Below are 20,210 nucleotides of genomic sequence, written 5' to 3'. Positions count from 1 at the left end.
GTTTGCATCGGAAGGAAAGCTCCCATTTGTACCAATGGGAGATTTACGGGCTGCCAGCCCAGTTTCACCTGGCATTTGCAAAACATAAATCACAGAGGGGAAACGGGGCAGCTGAAGCACATCCAGTGACCCATTGGCATCTATCCATGACGGAATAGAGGCCTCTCTCAGCCACCCGGGGGGGGGGGTCATCTCCAAGAAATGCCATTTTGGAGTTAAGAAGGACTGCAGCTCAGTGGTAGAACACCTGCTTTGCATGTAGAAGGTCCCTGGTTCAGTCACTGGCATCTCCTGCTAGGACTGGAAGAGTTCCGTGTCTGAAACCCTGGAGAACGGCTGCCAGTCAATGAAGACAGTTCTGAGCTAGATGGACACTAATGGTTTGATTCAGTATGGTTTGAGTACCTTTCATGCCGTTAACGAGTATATTTTGCAAAATTACAAAGAACGCGCCTTTCCCCCCATCTTATTTTTTTAAAAAAAATCTAAACTAAAAAAAGTTTTCGTAGATTTGCTGAAAACCTTTTCAGTCCTTCCTTCTCAGATTCCTCCTCCCCTCCCCGATCCAGTTTTTCTGTGCACGCTCAATAAGCATAGCCCAGTGAGACGCTCCCCGGTCACTGTCGGCCTTAGCTAGATCTTTACTCTCTTCAAGGTACCGAATGACCGCTCTAGGGTGCAAGTGGTGCATGGCAGAGCAAGAGAGACGCGGGTGGCGCTGTGGGTTAAACCACAGAGCCTAGGACTTGCCCATCAGAAGGATGGCAGTTCGAATCCCCGCAACGGGGCGAGCTCCCGTTTCTCGGTCCCTGCTCCTGCCAAGTTCGAAAGCAAATCAAAGTGCAAGTAGATAAATAGCTACCGCTCCAGCGGGAAGGTAAATGGCGTTTCTGTGTGCTGCTCTGGTTCGCCAGAAGCGGCTTAGTCATGCTGGCCACATGACCTGGAAGCTGTACGCCGGCTCCCTCGGCCAATAAAGCGAGATGAGCGCCGCAACCCAGAGTCGGTAACGACTGGACCTAATGGTCAGGGGTCCCTTTGCCTTTACCTAAAAGGTTTCCAAATCTTTTACTAGGTCTGCTATGTTCAGCTCTTTCAACTGCTTTTTGCTGAGTTTCTTCTGCTTCCCCATGGCGTACCATAGTTCAACTTCAGAGTCAAAGCTCAGTCGGGTTGGCGGTTGCATTGCTAGAAATGTGCCACAACGTCATCCAAGTGACCTATGGCTATGCCCATGCCAAAGGCCTATTAAGTCCAGCATCCTCCTTCCTCCATTGGCCAGGCAGATGCCTCCTTCAGTCCCATGAGGACAAAATAAAGACTACGGTTGCCCCACAGCAAGGGGAATCCAGCAGCAATGGTACTTCTGAACATGAAGGTTTGAGACACTGCCAAGGGCCAGCATGGTTGGGCATCTACCCTAGAAGGGAGCCCCCTAACAAGAGCTCTCCTGGGCCTGCTCCCCTACCTGTAGCCTGCTTGATCACCAGACACCAAGACAATGGCAGTGGGGAGAAGGTGGGCAGGAGATGCCACGGATCGTTTGCTCACTGGATCTCTGCCTGGCAAGCAAGCAGGCAATAGCCATGATGAGGGAGAATGGTGATGAGCAGGTAGCCTCACAAAGGATGCGGGGCCCCTGGCAGGTGTCTTGCCCAAGGACCAGGGGTGGCCCGTCCTGTTTTGCTGCCTGAGGTGAAACGAGAATGTGCTGCTCCTTTGTGGCTACCGTCCTGTAACCAAAGCCCCACTTACTGGGGTCGTGGTGGTGTACATGGTTCTTCCCCTTCCAGATTTAATCCCCGCAACAACTCTGTGAGGTAGGCTAGCCTAGGAGGCAGAGAAAGGCCCAAGGTCACTCAGCGAGCTTCATGGCCAAGTAAGGATTTGACCCCTGGTCTCCAGGTCCTACTCCAACACTCTAACAACTATATTACACGGGCTCTTTCTTTTCGGCAGCTTCTTTAAGAAGCAATATTTGGGTGGTTTTGCATGTGTGTTGTATCTTCTGATACTTAGTCACTCATTTTCAAACAACATCTCTCTGTTGTGTGAATTAAGTCTTCTTTTGTACACCTCCCTGGATTCTTTTGATAAAGAGCAGTACAGAAGTATTAAATCCAGGGCGAGCTCTGAATTGACGCTTTTGAGTTCCGCCTGCCCAGAGAAAGATGTTCTCCCTTTTGTTCTCCCTTCTCAAGTTCAATACTTGATGCTTGCCAAAAGGTAAATAGTTCTGTTCCCCCACCACATCCGCCTGCCCTGCCGCCATGGGACTAAAAATAGTGAGAACTGGGGAGTGGGGGTAATTTTCAGCCAACCTGGTTTTCATTGCAAGAGGAGAGTCTAATTTATTCTGACCTGTGCCCATTCGCTTCCCATTACTGATTGGAGCCTTTAAACTCCCTTTCAAGCTTCAAAAGAACAAAAAAGGAGGGAGAAGTAACCCCAGCCCCCACCAACCTTTCGCAAGGTCACGTTAACCAGTTTGCTGCTCAGAGATGGATATGATCTGAGTGGGCTGGAATCACACGAGGGAAGGTGGTGTGGTTTGAAGGGCACAAAGCTGTGCCCATTTGCAGAGCCATAAACGGAGGCCGTGATGCAGAATCGCTAGGAATGGCGGATAGAGGCGACCATTTCCAGAGGGACAGTGCTCCATCAGTCTGGTGTCCAAGGCATTTCGCCACCCGAGGCAACAGGCAAGATGGTGCTGCCCTCCTAAGTCCATGTAAAAAGCCAATCAGAGTGGCGCTCGGTTCAGCTGTGGCAGTGAGGCGGCATCATCTGAGGGCTAGCTTTGGGGGTACACAGCAGGCCACTTGGCTCAGACAGACCTGGTCCACAACACCTCACTGCTGCTCCCTCAGCAACTTCTGCATGAGGTGGTCAGCTCACTCCGTCTAACGGCAGCAGAGACAACAGCAGAGAGCAGCACCTTAAAAGCAAACACAATACAGTGGAACCTCGGGTTAAGTACTTAATTCGTTCTGGAGGTCCGTTCTTAACCTGAAGCTGTTCTTAACCTGGGTACCACTTTAGCTAATGGTGCCTCCCGCTGCCGCCTCGCGATTTCTGTTCTCATCCTGAAGCAAAGTTCTTAACCCAAGGTACTATTTCTGTGTTGGCGGAGTCTGTAACCTGAAGCATCTGTAACCTGAAGCATATGTAACCCGAGGTGCCACTGTACAGTCATACCTCGGGTTACAGACGCTTCAGGTTGCACATTTTTGGGTTACAGACGCACCGAAACCTGCAAGTACCAGAACGAGTTACTTCTGGGTTTTGGCGCTTGCTCATGTGCAGAAGTGCTAAATTGCGCTTTGCGCATGTGCAGAAGTGCCGAATTGCAACCCGCGCGTGCGCAGAAGTGGCACTGCAGGTTGCAGATGCTGTGGGTTGTGAACGTGCCTCCCGCGCAGATCATGTTCACAACTTGAGCATCCACTGTAATTATAAGCTTTTAGGGGCTAGAGTCAACTGCAGCAGATGCATGCGCAGTGCTCCCCCCCCCAGTTGGCGCATGCCAGAGCACAGTTCTGGCACCTCTCAGTTGGGCACCATTGTTGGCCAGCTCCCCCTTGCTGCTTCTCGCCGTTACAGATTTCTGAGAAGCCGAAAACGAACATTTCAAGTCAAAAGCCAGCCAGCGTTTGTGAATCTACACTTTTCTAAGGTCTACGACTCCACCTACCTCCTAGCCACTTCTAGCTGCAATTAGTCAAGCTACAGGGAGGATGCTGGTTTCGTTTTCTGTCAAAGACATATACTGTCGTACCTTGGAAGTCGAACGGAATCTGTTCCGGAAGTCCGTTCGACTTCTAAAACATTTGGAAACCAAAGTGTGGCTTCTGATTGGCTGCAGGAAGCTCTGATTGCCAATCGGAAGCCGCGAAAGCACCTTAGGACGTTCAGCTTCCAAAAAATAGTTCATAAGCCGGACCACTCACTTCCAGGTTTGCGGCGTGGGGGGGGGGGGCGAAAAATTCGAGAACTAAGCTACGATTGTAGAAGGTATGACTGTAGAAGGTTCTTGGCAAATTGTCAAGCCAGTCCGTTGCACAGTTCATACAGCTAGAACAAAAATACTTTTAAAGCTGCTGTCCCATTATTGTGCCTCTCATTAAGGTTTTGCCCCAAGTGATACCTGATAGCCAGCAGGGCTCTTTGACAAACAAATGTTATTGCTTCTAAATTATTGTTAATGTTTCCTGGATGGGGGATTCACCTGCAGGGACAGAGGCAGAGACCCTGGCCCCACAAATAAGTGGGCAAGAAACAGCAATTGTAGTTTTGCGAAGACACCGTGGCAGAAAAATGAGAGGAGTGGATTGACTTAAGGTGAAGCACATTGGATGCAAAGGCTGCATACACACCATATATTTAAAAGCACATTCTCTCACTCACCCCTCTTTGAATCCTGGGAACTGTAATTTGTTAAGGGTGTCACAAACTGTAACTCTGTGAGGGGTAAAACGAGAGAGAGAGCACACCCCTGGGTGCTTCACTAGAACTATTGAATTTCAGCCTGTTGTGCAGTGGTTAGCTCATCCCCAATAAAAAGGTCCAGCCCCAAATAGGACAGGGCATGTTTTAAAAACTTTTACTTTTCAGCTGGGGTTCAGCTGGACTATGCCCACAATAAAAGGTGCATCGAGTAAAACTGCTTCCCCGGTGACCACTAGGTCATAATGCCCCATCTGTGACAATAAGAACCGAATGCTACACTCAGAATAAATGGTGCACATTTTGTAATTGCCTATCTGATTCTGATTTATTGCAGTGTTTTAGGTTCTTTTTGCTACAAAATGGGAATTATTAATTTATTTTGCTAAGTATTAGCATGGACACCCTGCATTTGCACAGATTCTCAGAATACACACAACCGGTGCTTTTTTTCCTGGGGGGACGCAGGGGTATGCATACCCCTAAACATGTTGTGAATCTAAGTTTGGCCTCATTGAGGGGCAGTATTTCAATATGAGTAGGAAAATGAGAGTACCCCTAAACATTTTTTAAAGAAAAAAAAGCACTGAACACAACCCATCCACTGTTTTGCTGTGCTTTCAGCAGCTGTCACCTACTGATGTTCATAGCGCTGATGTCCATGAGCACTAGAAACTTAACAAAAATAAAAGAGACTATTCTCTGAAAGAAAGAAGGGGGGGCACTTGGGGCAGACAATGGAATTATCAAAGCTAGTTGGGTTTGGTTTTTTTTAAACCAACCAACCTTGGGTTATGATAGTGAGTCCAAATTAGTCACTGAAAGGCAAGATCTACGTAGAGAAAGCCTAAACATGCCAAGTACAGTGGTACCTCGGGTTAAGTACTTAATTCGTTCCGGAGGTCCGTTCTTAACCTGAAACTGTTCTTAACCTGAAGCACCTCTTTAGCTAATGTGGCCTCCCGCTGCTGCCGCACTGCCAGAGCACGATTTCTGTTCTCATCCTGAAGCAAAGTTCTTAACCCGAGGTAATATTTCTGGGTTAGCAGAGTCTGTAACCTGAAACGCATGTAACCCGAAGCGTATGTAACCCGAGGTACCACTGTATATTGTTCAGTCACCGTTTCGATCCACACAGCAGAATTTAGAAGCAAATAATTTAGAAGTGAGAGTTGTATCCTTGGATGTTGCGATGGAGCAGGATTCCGGGTCTCTGCCGGATCCTTGTTTTGCACCCAGTATTCACTGCGCCCACCTCAACGGAAACCAATCCGGGACTTTCCGTGTTTTGTTCTCCCGAGGAGGGACATGCCCCTCGAGCCACAGCGAGGATCATTTTTCTCCAGATGACCCTCCATTTCAGTAATATGATAGTCCTGTCATGGTTCCAAGCCCTGATTTTGGCAGAACAAAGCCACAGTGCATCTTTCACTCCTCCAGCCAGGGAATGCAGCTGCGGGTCAGAGCGTGACCAATCAGGAATGAACATTTGGAGCGCATCTAATGCAGTTTGTACAGGGAGCCTTTCATGCATTCATGGGAGTGAATCTCACAAAGCAGAGCTGACATTGCCTTGCTCTTCCAACTTTGATATCTCACACCCTGCTCTGGGATAATCCAGCAGGACCAGACCCAGCCCAGCTGAATAACAGCAGTGTCCTGGTTGGAGCGCTTTTAACGCTGAAAAGCAATCTCGCCGAAGATGACGAAGGCTGACTCTTCATTACACTTGGCTGTACGCGGAGGAGCCTAGTTTCTGACCCCCCTTCCTTCCCCCCAGGAGAAACGAGGAGCCTGAGAAACAGTCTCGACCCCAGCTCGGCCCAGAGCTGAAAAGCGAGCCAAAGTCTGGAGCTATGTTTCCGCTACCTTCCCGCAGAGCGCGAGATTGATGAGAACAGGAGTCCATAATCAACTTGATCCGACCCCTGTCCTGTACCATGAGGGCCCCTTAAAGAAACACTGTCACATTAGAATTAATGATTTTTTTGTTGCCGGGCCCGGCCTGCCAATCCTTAGCAATTTAAAAGCATGCTGCCTCAACAAGGCCACTTTTTAATTAGCCGGCAGAAGGGGCGGGGCTCTACACACGCACACAATCCAAAATAATCAATTTCAAATTGCCAAAGCCAGATCAGCATGGGGGCAGCACGGGGGTGGGGGGTGGGGGCGAGGAGGAAGGGGAACAATGCAAGCGAGCCCACACTCCCAAATCATCCTGTCTCCCCGATTCAGGCACCATTCTTGCTTCTAAGCTGACTCGGCTGCAGAGTCGCCCTTGTTCCGCGCATTAAAAAGCAACAACCACAAAACGCAAACACACACACACCATCAACCCCCCCCCCAAACCAAGCACTCGGGTAAATGGCCTTTGTTTGCTGCGGACAGATCGCTTTGTCACCTCAAAGAAAGCGATCTTTAAACTTTCAACAGATTGTAAATGGGCAAGGCAATTTTTAATGCGACACCCTCCCCGCTTTTTTCACACACACACACCCCTCAGCCCACCCCCTCGCTCCCAGCCTGACATGTTCGGCCGATGTCCTCCTGCGGTTTATACACTGAGGTTTAGATTTCATGACCTCTTTGTGTAGAGTATATCTGGGGACGCGGTGAAATGAAAGGGTTTTCGAGATTTCCAGTGGGAATGCGAATATTATTCCTGGCCGGCTGCCCGTTACATTATGGCATTCTTAGCGACATGATCTGATACGGCATAATGATTGAGACTTGTATGTCGGAGCGTTTTGTTTTGTTTTTTAATGGGAAGGGGGCACCGAAGCAGGAGGCACCGCTGCTTTTCTGCAAGGTGAGGGACAGGAATCATTCGGACGGTGGATTCTGTCTTTCTCCGCGTTCTAAATGTGTGGCATGTGGGTCTTTCCAGACCTGCAGAGGCCTTTTCTGGAAGGAGGTGTCTCCTTTGGAAACCCTCTTTAGATATATGAAGGTTAACATAGGAGACAGCAAGGTCCATAAAACTTTAATGTAACTTTTACGCGCTAACAGCTTCTGTGGTGGCAATAAAAACCATATCGGTCAAATTGTTGGTGCCTAAGAAAACACAGCTGCTTTCATGCCACACCAGAGCACTTGCAGGAGAAAATTTATTGTGGCTGAATAAAACACAATGCAGACCACAGTCATTCCTGGTGTGAATCTGTTGCGTTCGGCGGAGCCGGATCAGCCACATCTTTGGCTCGCTATTTGTAGTGATGAAATGAAGAGGGCTTGTTTGTTTTTCTAATTAAACGAAAGGCAAATGGTGTTAATAATGCTTGGGGCCAGATCCTAAGACATGGTGCGCCGGATGATGCGCCAGAAGAGAGAATACAGGTAGGATATACTGTATGCAAAGAAGAGGTTTTGCACCTGCACAGCATGACAAACCAATATAAAGATAAAGGGACCCCTGACCATTAGGTCCAGTTGTGACCGACTCTGGGGTTGCGGCGCTCATCTCGCTTTACTGGCCAAGGGAGCCGGCGTACAGCTGGGTCACGTGGCCAGCATGACTAAGCCGCTTCTGGTGAACAAGCAACTAATTCCAAAGGGGTATCTGTGTTAGTCAGTTGCAGCAAGACTCAAACCTCCTAAACAGCAGGGGATTTATAGCATTTGGGGGCCCGTGCTTATGAACAAATCCCATTTTCTTAAAAAAAATTCTTTTTGTCATAATGATGCCATCATCACATTTCAGTCCAATACAGATGTGCATTACACACACACAAACACACACCCTAGTTTGTTATATAACTAATACATCCAAAGTCTCAGCCCAACTTTATAGTTAGACTGTTTTACTCTAATTGTCACACAATTAGTGTACCCATCATAGCTCAGTTGGTTAAGAATGAGACTAATAATCTCAAGGTTGTGGGTTCGAGCCCCATGATGGGCAAAAGATCCATACATTGCAGGGGGTTGGACTAGATGACCCTCGTGGTCCCTTGACACGACAAGCGACACCCTCCTTCTCAAGGCCACACCCCTCATTGGCCTTGCTTCACACCTCAAGTTTTATTACCTAGCTGGAATGCATCCTTGAACTCTAATCATGCCTCTTGCCTGTCTGGATGGAGTGCAGAGGTATACAGGTAATTCATATTTGTTGCTCTGCCCACCACTGGCATGTGGCCTCTAGGAGGTTGCCTCGAAGGGAATGTGGCCCCAAGGTTGGAAAAGTTCCCCATCCCTAATCTAGGATAAGCCTGGCCGAAAGACCAAGGAGGGAATTCTGCTATATAAAAGTAGGGCTATGATGAGCAACCAACAGCCCTATGGCCACACACAGACCTTAGCCTGATTTCAAAAGTCCTCTGCAAGTGATCTATTCAGACCTTTCGCAAGATGTCTGACCCCCTGCTGACAGCTGGGCAGTGAAGAGACTGGGGAGGAAGAAGAGAGAAAGGTGTTCAGTCCAAGCTCCTGTGTGCTGGGCTCAGGGGTAACCCCTGAAACACAGCCCAGGACCAGTCCAGAATCCAAAGGTTCCACTGGGAGTCAGTCCAACAGGGTCAAGGCAGGACACGAGGCAGGAAACCAGGCAAGGACAGGTACAGGATCTCAGGGAGGATCTGGCATACAGCAATGTTGCTCCCGCAACCTGGGGCGGGGTCCGACAGCCTTTTATCTTTGTCGGGGTAACGGCCGGTCCTGATCCCCTGGCAACTTACCTCCCATTTCACCCAAAGGTGAGCACTCCTCCTGCGAGTACTCAGGTCTCTCCTTCTCTCAGACCTTAGTCTCTGCAGCTTGGGAGACGTCGGTGGGTTACTAGACCCAGAGGCCGCCTCAGCCTCCCTTGACCCAACTGGTAGTGGAGCAGCTGTAAGTGATGGCCCAGCTGAAGACAACGAGGTAATCCCCCGCATCTGGAGCCAGGGCAGGCTCAGACCCCTGACTCAGTCCAGCTGGTGTTTGTTGCAGGGGAACCTGTGCAGACTGGGACTTTTCAGGATCAGGCCCCAGACTTGGTTCAGATGATGCCTGAGGTGAAGGATCTGGTGCAGACTGAGACTCCTCTGATTCTGAATCTGAGCCTGAGTCCCAGGCCATCACACCCTGTTAGCTTTAACCACCACTGCTTTTGGCTCTTCCCACCAACAGCTTGTGGGTCCTGACCCTCAACAGAAAGGTTCTCTGTCCATGAAATAAAGAGACTAGCCTTTGACTGGTCTGTAGAACAGAACAGATGCAATGCCGGAGCCAAGCCAGTCCCTGGAATGTCTTTTTAAAACAAGGATGTGCAAGGAAGCTCCAACCCAGTCAACCTCTCCATGGGAAGAAGAGCACAGCTTGTGTAAACAGCTTGCTCTGTTGCCTGCTGTTTTCATTATGAGATGCTTGGAGAGGGTGAGCTGTGTTTTGCTTGGGGAACTTTCCAGGTCAGGAATAAAGGAGGGTCCCTTATTTTCCCATCCCAGTACCTAGCGACAGGAATTGCTGTTTTAATTGCAGAAGGAAGATGCAATTGGGCCATCTGTCTTGGGCTTGGGAAGATTGGCCGACAGGCAGGAAAGCGAGGTTTGCCTTGAGAGAAGCAGTAATGATAAGCACGTGAAAACAGAAGAAGGATGGCTCCTTAAATGATTAGCCAAGCGCGGTGAGTCCAGCTGGACTTTATCAATCACTGTCAGGCTTTTGTCCTGCATGGCGGTCAGTTGACCATGAGGGTAAGGGGCAACTGCAATGAGGGTTATTGTTTCAGGGAGATTGTTGCCAGTTCAGCTAGTTGATTATTGCAGATGGTGCCTGCTGTCCAAACAGCACTGGTGCCTTTTCCCACTGGCAAGATCCAGGGAGCAAAGGACCTGGAAAAGGTGAGTATTCAGATCGAACCACAGGCAGATGTACAAGATGAGCCAGGAGCCAATCGACAGAGTCGAAGCCAAGGAGCAAGCTTGGGGACTCAGAACCAAGGAAACCATCGGACACCAAGGAATACCATGGAAGACTTAAAAGCTACAGGAAACAGGACAGGAACTTTATTGCCTCTCTCCAACAGGAACAGAGCAGCAACAGGAATTGCCTGACTCCACCCAGAGACAGGTCAGTTCAGCGCCACCTATTGACTAAACTACATAATGACACTATCCACACCAGGAACCAGCGGAATCAAACGCAAGCCTAGAAGAAAGCAGGTGTTGTCGTTAGAATTCCTGATCTATGATTGCAGTCATGGGATGTTTGTCTATCACATGATGGTGTATGTTTTGACTCCAGAGAGTGGGAAGTGACAGAGACAGGAGGGTTGTGTTACTGTGTTCCGTGAAGTGGGACTATTGTCTTTTGTTCTTTTTCTCTTTGCTGTCTGATGCTAGAGAGAGAGGGAGCCCTGTTGCAGTGCTCTGTATATGTTTATATGTAAATAAAGTAGATTAGCCAAAATGCTGAGTTGCTGAAGTCTGTTATGCAAGCTGCAAAGACTCTGCGGATCCCTAAGTGTGCAGGTGTTTGTTGGCATCGGTCGCTGTGATGTTCGGGCAGAAGAAAGCTTTTGAAGCTCCCGAACGATCGACCAGGAGGGAGAGAACATGCCAGTCGGGCTTGTATCTCTGCCAGGGTCCTACTTGAGGGTAGGCTGAACTCCTGACAGTTGGAACCAAAGATAAGTCCAAATGCAGGGCTGCAGGGCACAGGTGCAGAGAATGCAAGGCCACATCAACACCAGGAATGTCTTGCTGCTCAGGTGAAATAAGAAGGTGCCCTGTGACCAGCTTGGGTGGACAGAGCTAGTCCAGGGCCTGAGAGTACTAGGCAAATGCTTCAGCCCATCGTTCTGTAGTTTACCTGGTGATGCACCTGCACAAAAATCTGAATTGAAGACGGGGCAACTCCTAACCATGACAAATAGCATGTGTTTACAACTCCTTTTAGGGACACGGGTGGAGCTGTGGGTTAAACCACAGAGCCTAGGACTTGCCGATCAGAAGGTCGGCGGTTTGAATCCCCGCGACGGGGTGAGCTCCCGTTGCTCGTTCCCTGCTCCTGCCAACCTAGCAGTTCGAAAGCACGTCATAGTGCAAGTAGATAAATAGGTACCTCTCTGGTGGGAAGGTAAACAGCGTTTCCATGCGCTGCTCTGGTTCGCCAGAAGCAGCTTAGTCATGCTGGCCACATGACCTGGAAGCTGTACGCCGGCTCCCTCGGCCAATAAAACGAGATGAGCGCCGCAACCCCAGAGTCGGCCACGACTGGACCTAATGGTCAGGGGTCCCTTTACCTTTACTTTACAACTCCTTTTGGAAGGAGAGCAGCCAAACCACCTCCAAAGCTGACTAATAGCTGTGGAAGGACAGAGGACCATTGGAGTTTTCTTTCCCTCCTTGCCCAGAAAACTCCTCTTTGGGACCATGGAAACAGGACAGGGATGTGGAATAGCTGGCTTCTCCAGCCCCTGCAAGCACAGGAGCGAATTGAGACTTCTATCCCAAGCAGCAGGCTGAGTAATTCAGTAATGACATGATTTTTTCCACTGAAGTTGCAGGGAGCAGAGTTCTGCTATTTGACAGAGTGTGGGAAGGTGCACCCCTGAATTTGGAGAATGTGGCACTTCGAGCAGAGATTGGCCTGGCTGCCTGCCTAGTGGTCCTGCCACCGATTTCTGGCACAGGCTGTGAAGTCCGTGACAGGGGACTAGCAGTCCTTTCGGCAGCATTTGAACTAAACCCGCATTAGCTAGACAAATAAAGAAATAAACAAGTAGGGGAGGGAAGATTCTGTTTGCACAGCCGTGACCTAAAGTCGGCCATTTACACAAGGTCAGGAAAAGAGGCCTATTTGGTCTCAATCCCCATCCACTTCCAGCCCAGCCCACCCCCCCCATCCCCGGCCCCATCTGCAACAACAAGTAAAGGAGTGTCAACGCTTTGCCATAATAATATCCCTAACCTTGCCCTGAAATGCTTATTGTTAGATTATTATCAGCAGTTAGCACTTACCCGAAAGAGATCAAGGCAGCAGACTTCCCAGGGGACCTCCCAGATGTGTGTGTGTGTGTGTGTGTGTGTGTGTGTGTGTGTGTGCTGGGGGAAGAGGAAACACTGGACAGGGTCACTGGAAGCATGCCTCGAGGTGGCAAAAACGAAGAGTTTACACAAGGAATTAAGCGGCAATTGGGAAGAGAGGAAAGTAGCAGCATCCACGAAGGCAGACTTACCGTGGCAGGCTACCGTTTCTGGAATGGTCCAGTTTTGCCAAGGAAGTCTCTCTGTGGAGAGCAGAGAGAAGAGAATCAGCTGTGTGGTACCCAGATGGCAGACACCTACACTTGTCACTGGAAGTTGACACACAAACACATACGCCCCTATGTGGTGTTTCCACGCAAGGATGCTTCCATGACTTGTGAGCGTAACTGGGGAGGAAAATTCTACCTCACCATCGCCTCCAACCACTTCGCCTGATTCAGGTGGAAGAAAGAACTAAGTGTCACCTACACTCCAAATATCCCGTGGCAGCTCCCAGCAGCTTCCTATAGATGTTAACAGCATGGGGGACAAGATTCAACCTTGCAGGACAATAGAGAGCAGCTGAGGTGGTGCTGAACACTAACTTGTCATAAGTGTATTTTCTGCAAGTGGCTCTGGAGGCAGGAGTGGAATAACAATAATAATAATAAAAATAAATTATTTATACCATGCCCATCTGGCTGGGTTTCCCCAGCCACTCTGGGCAGCTCCCAACAGAATATTAAAAGCACAATAAAACATCAAACATTAAAAACTTCCCTAAACAGGGTTGCCTTCAGATGTCTTCTAAAAGTCAGATAGTTGTTTATTTCCTTGACATCTAACGGGAGGGTGTTCCACAGGGTGGGCGCCACTACCAAGAAGGCCCTCTGCCTGGTTCCCTGTAACCTCACTTCTTGAAGGGAGGGAACTGCTAGAAGGCCCTGTGAGCTGCACCTCAGTGTCCGGGCAGAACGATGGGGGTGGAGACGCTCCTTCAGGTATACTGGACTGAGGCCATTTAGGGCTTTAAAGGTCAGCACCAACACTTTGAATTGTGCTTGGAAACATACTGGGAGCCAATGTAGGTCTTTCAGGACCAGTGTTATATGGTCTCGGCAGCCACGCCCAGCCACCAGTCTAGCTGCCGCACAATGTCCCCAAGTTTCTACCTTCCTGAGGTTGACAGTTTCAGGAATTGTCGAGAGATCAAGGCTTGTACTGCCCCATCTCTCTCCTGATCAAAGCAGTTTCAGTGCCATGATCAAGCCAGACTAGAACAGATCCAAGTACGCAGTTTTCTGCAAGCATGCCTGAAGCTGGACTGCTACCATCTTCCCTAGCATCTTGCCCCCAGAAGACCACCGGGCAATGGTTATTTTAACATCTTGGGGTCCACGGAGGTCTTCTTAAGGAGGAGGCACAGCACTTCCTCCTTCAATGCCGATGGCATTTCCTTCTCTTTCTTCTGTGAAACACTAATCACTCTCTGGACTCGCCCGGTCATCCTCTTACAGGTAGCTCTAAGAAACCAAGATGGGCAAGGGCCAAGGAGGCAAGCGGTCGGCTGCACTTCTTTAAGCAGCTTGTCCACCTCCTCAGGCCATAATAAAAAAACTGATCCAATGTGGATGGAACAGACATTGGACTTGCTCGAACACTGGTATCCAACTCTCACTGAACCTAAGCACAGTCCTGTGATTAAAGTCAAAGAATCAGAGGAAGAATAGTTGATTACTCAATATAATAGACATTAAATCTGCAAAAATTTCAGACCCTCCAAGTTCCCCGCTTTTCCTTAGGACGTCCCTATTTTCATTGGAGAAATGTTGGAGGGTATAGAGTTATTTCAAAAAGTAAAAATCCGGACACAAAAGTTGTTGAACTTTTTGGGGAGCGAAGTTGTCTTTGGGGGGGGGTGCAAAGCTGTTGAGTTTTGTTTTGTTTTTTTTTTTGCAAAACTTCAAAGAATGAAAAATGAAGTTTTGGAGCAATTTTTATGGAAATTCGCCAAAAAATCAACACTTCTGACATGGGTTGCCATACGCTCCCAGTTTTCCCTGACATTTTACCGCTTCTCCAAAATTCTGCCTGGACACTATTTTCAATGGATGAATCCCGGATATGTCCGGGATCCCAGACGTATAGTAGCCCTATGTCTGTAGAAACAGAAACCCCATAGTTGCGTGTGATTGGAATGCACGCTTCTCTGAAAAAGAAAGATTAGTCTCTATTGCTCCACCTACTTTTGCCTCTGGCCCCACCCACTGTTGCCTGTGGCCGTTCCCATCAGTGGGGTTGCCCAGGAGGGCATGCAGCTGAAAAGCATTCTCCACTTCTCAAAAACCACTTGACCCTCTACAGCTTTAAAGAACACACCCACACCACACATTTAAAGCATACTAGTATCGCTTTAACAGTCATGCTCCTCTCCCCACCAAGAATCCTGGGAACTGTAGTTTTACCCTCCCCCATGGGGCTACAGTTCCCAACACCCTTAAAAGCTGTGGCTGCCAGGATTCTTCAGGGAAAGTCATGTGCTTTGAATGTTTGGTGTGGATGTGGCCAGGGCCATTTAAAAAGTAAGAACCTGCTACCTGATCAACCAGACACACACTTTTAGCCAACCAAAACGTTTCTAGCAACACTAATTGCATAGCTGTTTCCCCTTTTTTTAAGGGAAATTCCCTTATTCCGAATAGGATTCCTCGCAAGAAAAGGGAAAAGTTGACAGCTATGAAATTGCACCAATTCACCAGCAATTCATTGCAGCCCTTTTTACAGATACTCAGAAGTGAAAGAAAACTTTGGTTTCTTGTGTGAGTGGGGTGTGGGTGTGTTTGCATCAGCTTAGCCAGATTGATTCGAATGCTGTTGGCGGGTTACAATCAAAAACAAGCAACCACACCTTAGGCCAACCCCCAACCTCTCTCACCACCAAAGGGATACAAGCGAATAGTAAAGAGAACCCACACAGGTGATGCTGACACAAAGCCCCCCCCCCACACTAAGTAGAATAGAAGCATTGCCACCTGACCCCCACCCCACTCCCCATTCCCCCCTCTACCTCTTTCCCCCTTTTCTTCCTAATGTAATACTAATGTCTCAACAAATGAAACTGATCTGTAGAAAATGTAACTTGAAAAAGAGACATTGCACATACTGGTACTTTTGTAAACCTACACACACACACACACACACACACACACACACACACACACAGTGGATGCTCAGGTTGCGAACGGGATCTGTGTGGGAGGCACGTTTGCAACCCGCAGCGCTGCATCTGCGCACATACGGGTTGCGATTCGGCACTTCTACACATGCGCAAAGTGTGTTTTAGCGCTTCTGCGCATGCGCGACCGCCAAAACCTGGAAGTAACCCGTTCCCGTACTTCTGGGTTTCGGCACGTCCATAACCTGAAAAAATGCTAGCTGAAGCGTCTGTAACCCGAGGTATGACTGTATATATCTCTATCTATCTATCTATCTATCTATCTATCTATCTATCTATAGATATATATATAAAGAAAGAAAGAAAGAAAGAAAGAAAACCTTCCATGCTTCCTTTGGCCCCAGTGAAGCTTTAGCAAGAGGCCCATTTCAGTGTTCGTCCTTTAGCCTGGTTGCTTTCCTTGCATCCGATGGAGTTGTTCTTCTGGTTTTTAACCAACACTGTCAACAGGGCAACAGCCCTGCGTCCGTAATTGAGCTCATTTGAAAAGCAGTCATCATATTAAAATTGCAGCTGTCATTTTCCCCACGAGCTCTGCTTCCTGAGCTCTTGCGAGCAGAGCAGTCCCCAAAAACTCCCTAAGGCATACCTCAGCTTTGAAGCACGCAAGGCAGGAAATTAAGAACTGTCTTCAAACAAAATCTCTCGACTCCTCCAGGAATTGAAAAAGAGACAATTTCCTTACTGTCTCCTCTCCTTATACACAGAACAGGATTAAGGTAATCTGGGGCCTTAGGACCAGCAAAATATGACAACCCCCCACCCCCAATAACACCCCCTCCCCAACCTCTGCCCTACTTTAGAGCATTTGGGGATATTTTTCAGAACTGAAGGAGGGAACGAGGCCGGCGGGAGAGATCAGAGAATAATCACTGATAGGGTGTTCTTGCATATATGATACAGAGCAGCTATACGTCTGGCAGTGGCATCAAAGTTTTTGCAGGAAAGGTTAAAAACATAGTCTAAGCACAGCTTCAGATAGTCAGAGGCATCAATGCTTCTGAAGACCAGTTGCTGGAAACCACAGGAAGGGGAGAATGCTCTTGTGCTCAGATTCTGCTTGTGGGTTTCCCATGGGCGTTTGGCTGGCCACTGCGAAAACAGGGTGTTAGGAGGAAGGTCTAGGTATGGAGAGGTAGAGCCAGCAGGAGAGCCCAGGAAAAAAAGAAGAGGCAGAGGACTGAGAAGCAAGAAAACCAATAAAAGATAGTTGGAAGAGAGTGCTCCACTGGAGGTAAAGAAAATGGGAGGAGGAGCTGGAAAAGGTGACCAAAACTGATAAAGAAAATGGGACGTGTTGAGATGCGCAGGACTCCAGAAGCTGGGAAGGTAGAGAATCATAGGGTTGGAAAGGATCACAAGGACCATAATAATAATAATAATAATAATAATAATAATAATAATAATTTATTATATATACCCCGCCCATCTGGCTGGGTTTCCCCAGCCACTCTGGGCGGCTTCCAACAAAGTATTAAAATACAGTGGTCTGTTAAACATTAAAAGCTTCCCTAAACAGGGCTGCCTTCAGATGTCTTCTAAAAGTCTGATAGTTGTTTTTCTCTTTGACATCTGGTGGGAGGGCGTTCCGCAGGGCGGGTACCACTACCGAGAAGGCCCTCTGCCTGGTTCCCTGTAACTTGGCTTCTCGCAGTGAGGGAACTGTCAGAAGGCCCTCAGTGTCCGGGTGGAACGATGGGGGCGGAGACGCTCCTTCAGGTATACAGGACCGAGGCCATTTAGGGCTTTAGAGGCCAGCACCAACACTTTGAATTGTGCTTGGAAATGTATTAGACCAGGGGTTCACTGTCCCTCAGACCTTGTGAGGGGCCGGATTATAATTGGGGGGGGGGGGGGGAATGAACCAATTCCTGAGTTAGTTAGATCTGCCTGTCATCAATTCTAGTGCCATCTACTGTTGGTCTCCCGGTCTTCCTTCCTACCAGTCCCAAGGGTCACTAGCCATTACAGTGGTACCTCGGGTTACATATGCTTCAGGTTACATACGCTTCAGGTTGCAGACTACGCTAACCCAGAAATAGTACCTCGGGTTAAGAACTTTGCTTCAGGATGACAACAGAAATTGTGCTCCGGCGGCGCAGCAGCAGCGGAGGCCCCTTACCTAAAGTGGTGCTTCAGGTTAAGAACAGTTTCAGGTTAAGAACACACCTCTGGAACGAATTAAGTACTTAACCCGAGGTACCACTGTACTGATTAACAAATAACATGAAGCAGTACATTCATGAAAAGAAGCTGTGAGACTCCTAGCCAAACTTCAAACCAAGATCAGCCAGAGGTTTGTACCTGCACTGCAATGATCCATCAAATGCACATGTAATTGGCATTTATTTACAACATATTGTAATGTGTGCAGAAGTGACATCTCTTTTGTGGCTTTCAGGTCTCTCTTCCCTGCTGAGCATCCTGACAACCTGTCTTTAAAATTCATTCTCCCTTTAGCTCAACTTCCTCTGTCAAATGATGTTCTGTGTACAAAGCACGGTAAACATCACTCCCAAACAGTTAAAAACAGCTTCCCAATTTCAGGGCCCCAAACGTCAAAGTCAATTTTCTGTTTGGCCCTTGCAGCAGCCTCAGAATAGCACCGCCTCCTGCAACCTGGTGCCACACAGATGTTTTGGACCACAGCTCTCATCAGCTCCAGCCAGCTCAGCTGCTGTCCGAAACATCTGGAGGGCTCCAGCTTGGGGAAGCCTGACATGGCATTACGCTTCCCAGTCCCAAATAAGAGTGTTCTGCTCTTTCCCTTCCATTGCCTTTAGCACAACGAAGGAGACAAGTCAAACAAACAAAAGTTATAGAAACTCAGCCTTCTTGTTTATGAAGTAAAAACAATGAAAGTGTCACTGGATTGTAGCGAAAGAGAAATATTTATTCAACAGGCACATTACGCAGCCAAAAAGGCCACACACACCAAAAAACGGTTTCTTAAGAAGCTGCTCCTTGCTTCCAGCATCTTTGCGCACAGCCGTGTTTGCATCCTGGTAGCCATGGTAACAAAGCCTCACCTCCAGGCCTCCCTTATTCTCTAGCTCCTCACCCCTGGGCTATCTTCCCTTTGTCTCTGGCATAGCCTCTGACCAAGGCAGGTTTCTGCTGACTGTCACAGCACCGGACTGATAACCTTTTTGCACCGAAGCACGCTTCCTTCCCATTCTTTACCTGTCAGCCGCTGCCCAGTTGGAGCAGTAGCAGGTTCCCAAGGGGATTGGGAGACTGGGCATTCTGGTGTAATTCAGTTACGGAATCAGAGACAGAATTCCTGTTCTGCTTAGCATTAGCCATTAGCCTCAACCGCTAGTCTGTTCGTTTCCAAAGCTGGCCTGACATATTCTGCTCTTTAGGACAAAACGGTATATGGTGCCTTATCCCACAAATTGAAATTCAAAGCACCCAAGCCCTTTCAAATTATTTTGATACTTGACTCTCTCTCTCTCTCTCTCTCTCTCTCTCTCTCTCTCTCTCTCACACACACACACACACACACACACACACACTCACACACACAAACAAACAAACAAACACACAAACATGTATTTATGTATACAGTATATAAATTCCTGGATTAATTTCAGCTTATGGGCTGCAAGTTGGTCACTTACACCCTAGCTTATTGCTGGTCCACTTTCTCTCAGAACTTGTGGGGGCCTGGACTATATTTTGAAAATAATAAAAATAAATGAAAAAATTTCTATGCCCCACAAATAACCCAGAGATGCATTTTAAAATAAAAGCACACATTCTACTCATGTAAAAACACGCTGATCCCCAGACTGTTCGCAGGCCGGATTGAGAAGGCGATTGGGCCAGATCCGGCCCCCGGGCCTTAGTTTACCTACTCATGTCTTAGGGGGTCCATGGATCCTAACTGACAGACAACACCTCCATCTCTGAAGGCATCTTTCACTTGAAGGACTGTCCGGCTGGTCCAAGTTTGCTGGCAAGTTGTTAAGGGTGCTGGGAACTGTAGCTCTCTGAGGGAGTCTTAACAACTCTCAGCACCCTCAACAAACTCAAGACATGACTGTTTAAGTGGAATAACAGTGCTTTTAATGGTGTGGATGTACCTAATTGTACCCAAGTTGCCCATTTACAGTTAGTATCTGGAGAACATACTGAGCAGGTACACGGGCCAGCTGGTCTCCATGTTCCTTGCTCTGGGGAAAGGTATTTCAGTCATAGTCATTATTTCAAAATTTGCACATCTATACACATAAATTCACAGATGTGAGAGCCAGTGTGGTGTAGTGGTTAAGAGCGGTAGTCTCCTAATCTGGGGAACCGGGTTCGCGTCTCCGCTCCTCCACATGCAGCTGCTGGGTGACCTTGGGCCAGTCACACTTCTTTGAAGTCTCTCAGCCCCACTCACCTCACAGAGTGTTTGTTGTGGGGGAGGAAGGGAAAGGAGAATGTTAGCCGCTTTGAGACTCCTGAAGGGGAGTGAAAGGCGGGGTATCAAGTCCAAACTCTTCTTCTTCTTCTTATGCAGCTCTGCTCCCTCTTTCCCTCTCCCTCTCTTCTTAAAAAAGAAAGAAAGTAAAGGACCCCTGGCAGTTAAG

At 48.2% G+C, this 20,210-nt stretch overlaps 1 protein-coding gene across 1 annotated transcript in view; it reads right to left on the bottom strand.

The window, feature by feature from the left end:
• Nucleotides 1-20,210, bottom strand: part of CDON (cell adhesion associated, oncogene regulated) — a 116,372-nt gene that overhangs the window by 85,557 nt on the left and 10,605 nt on the right. Inside the window, exon 2 of the mRNA XM_080982331.1 lies at nt 12,608-12,658. The gene's annotated coding sequence lies outside the window, so the exon portion shown is untranslated. The remainder of the gene's footprint in view (nt 1-12,607; nt 12,659-20,210) is intronic.

The sequence above is a fragment of the Podarcis pityusensis genome (assembly GCF_964106645.2).
Source record: "Podarcis pityusensis genome assembly, chromosome: 15".
In the NCBI taxonomy this organism is placed as follows: domain Eukaryota; kingdom Metazoa; phylum Chordata; class Lepidosauria; order Squamata; family Lacertidae; genus Podarcis; species Podarcis pityusensis.
The sequence above is the reverse complement of the archived record's forward strand: the minus strand, read 5'-3'. Positions and strand labels throughout refer to the sequence as shown.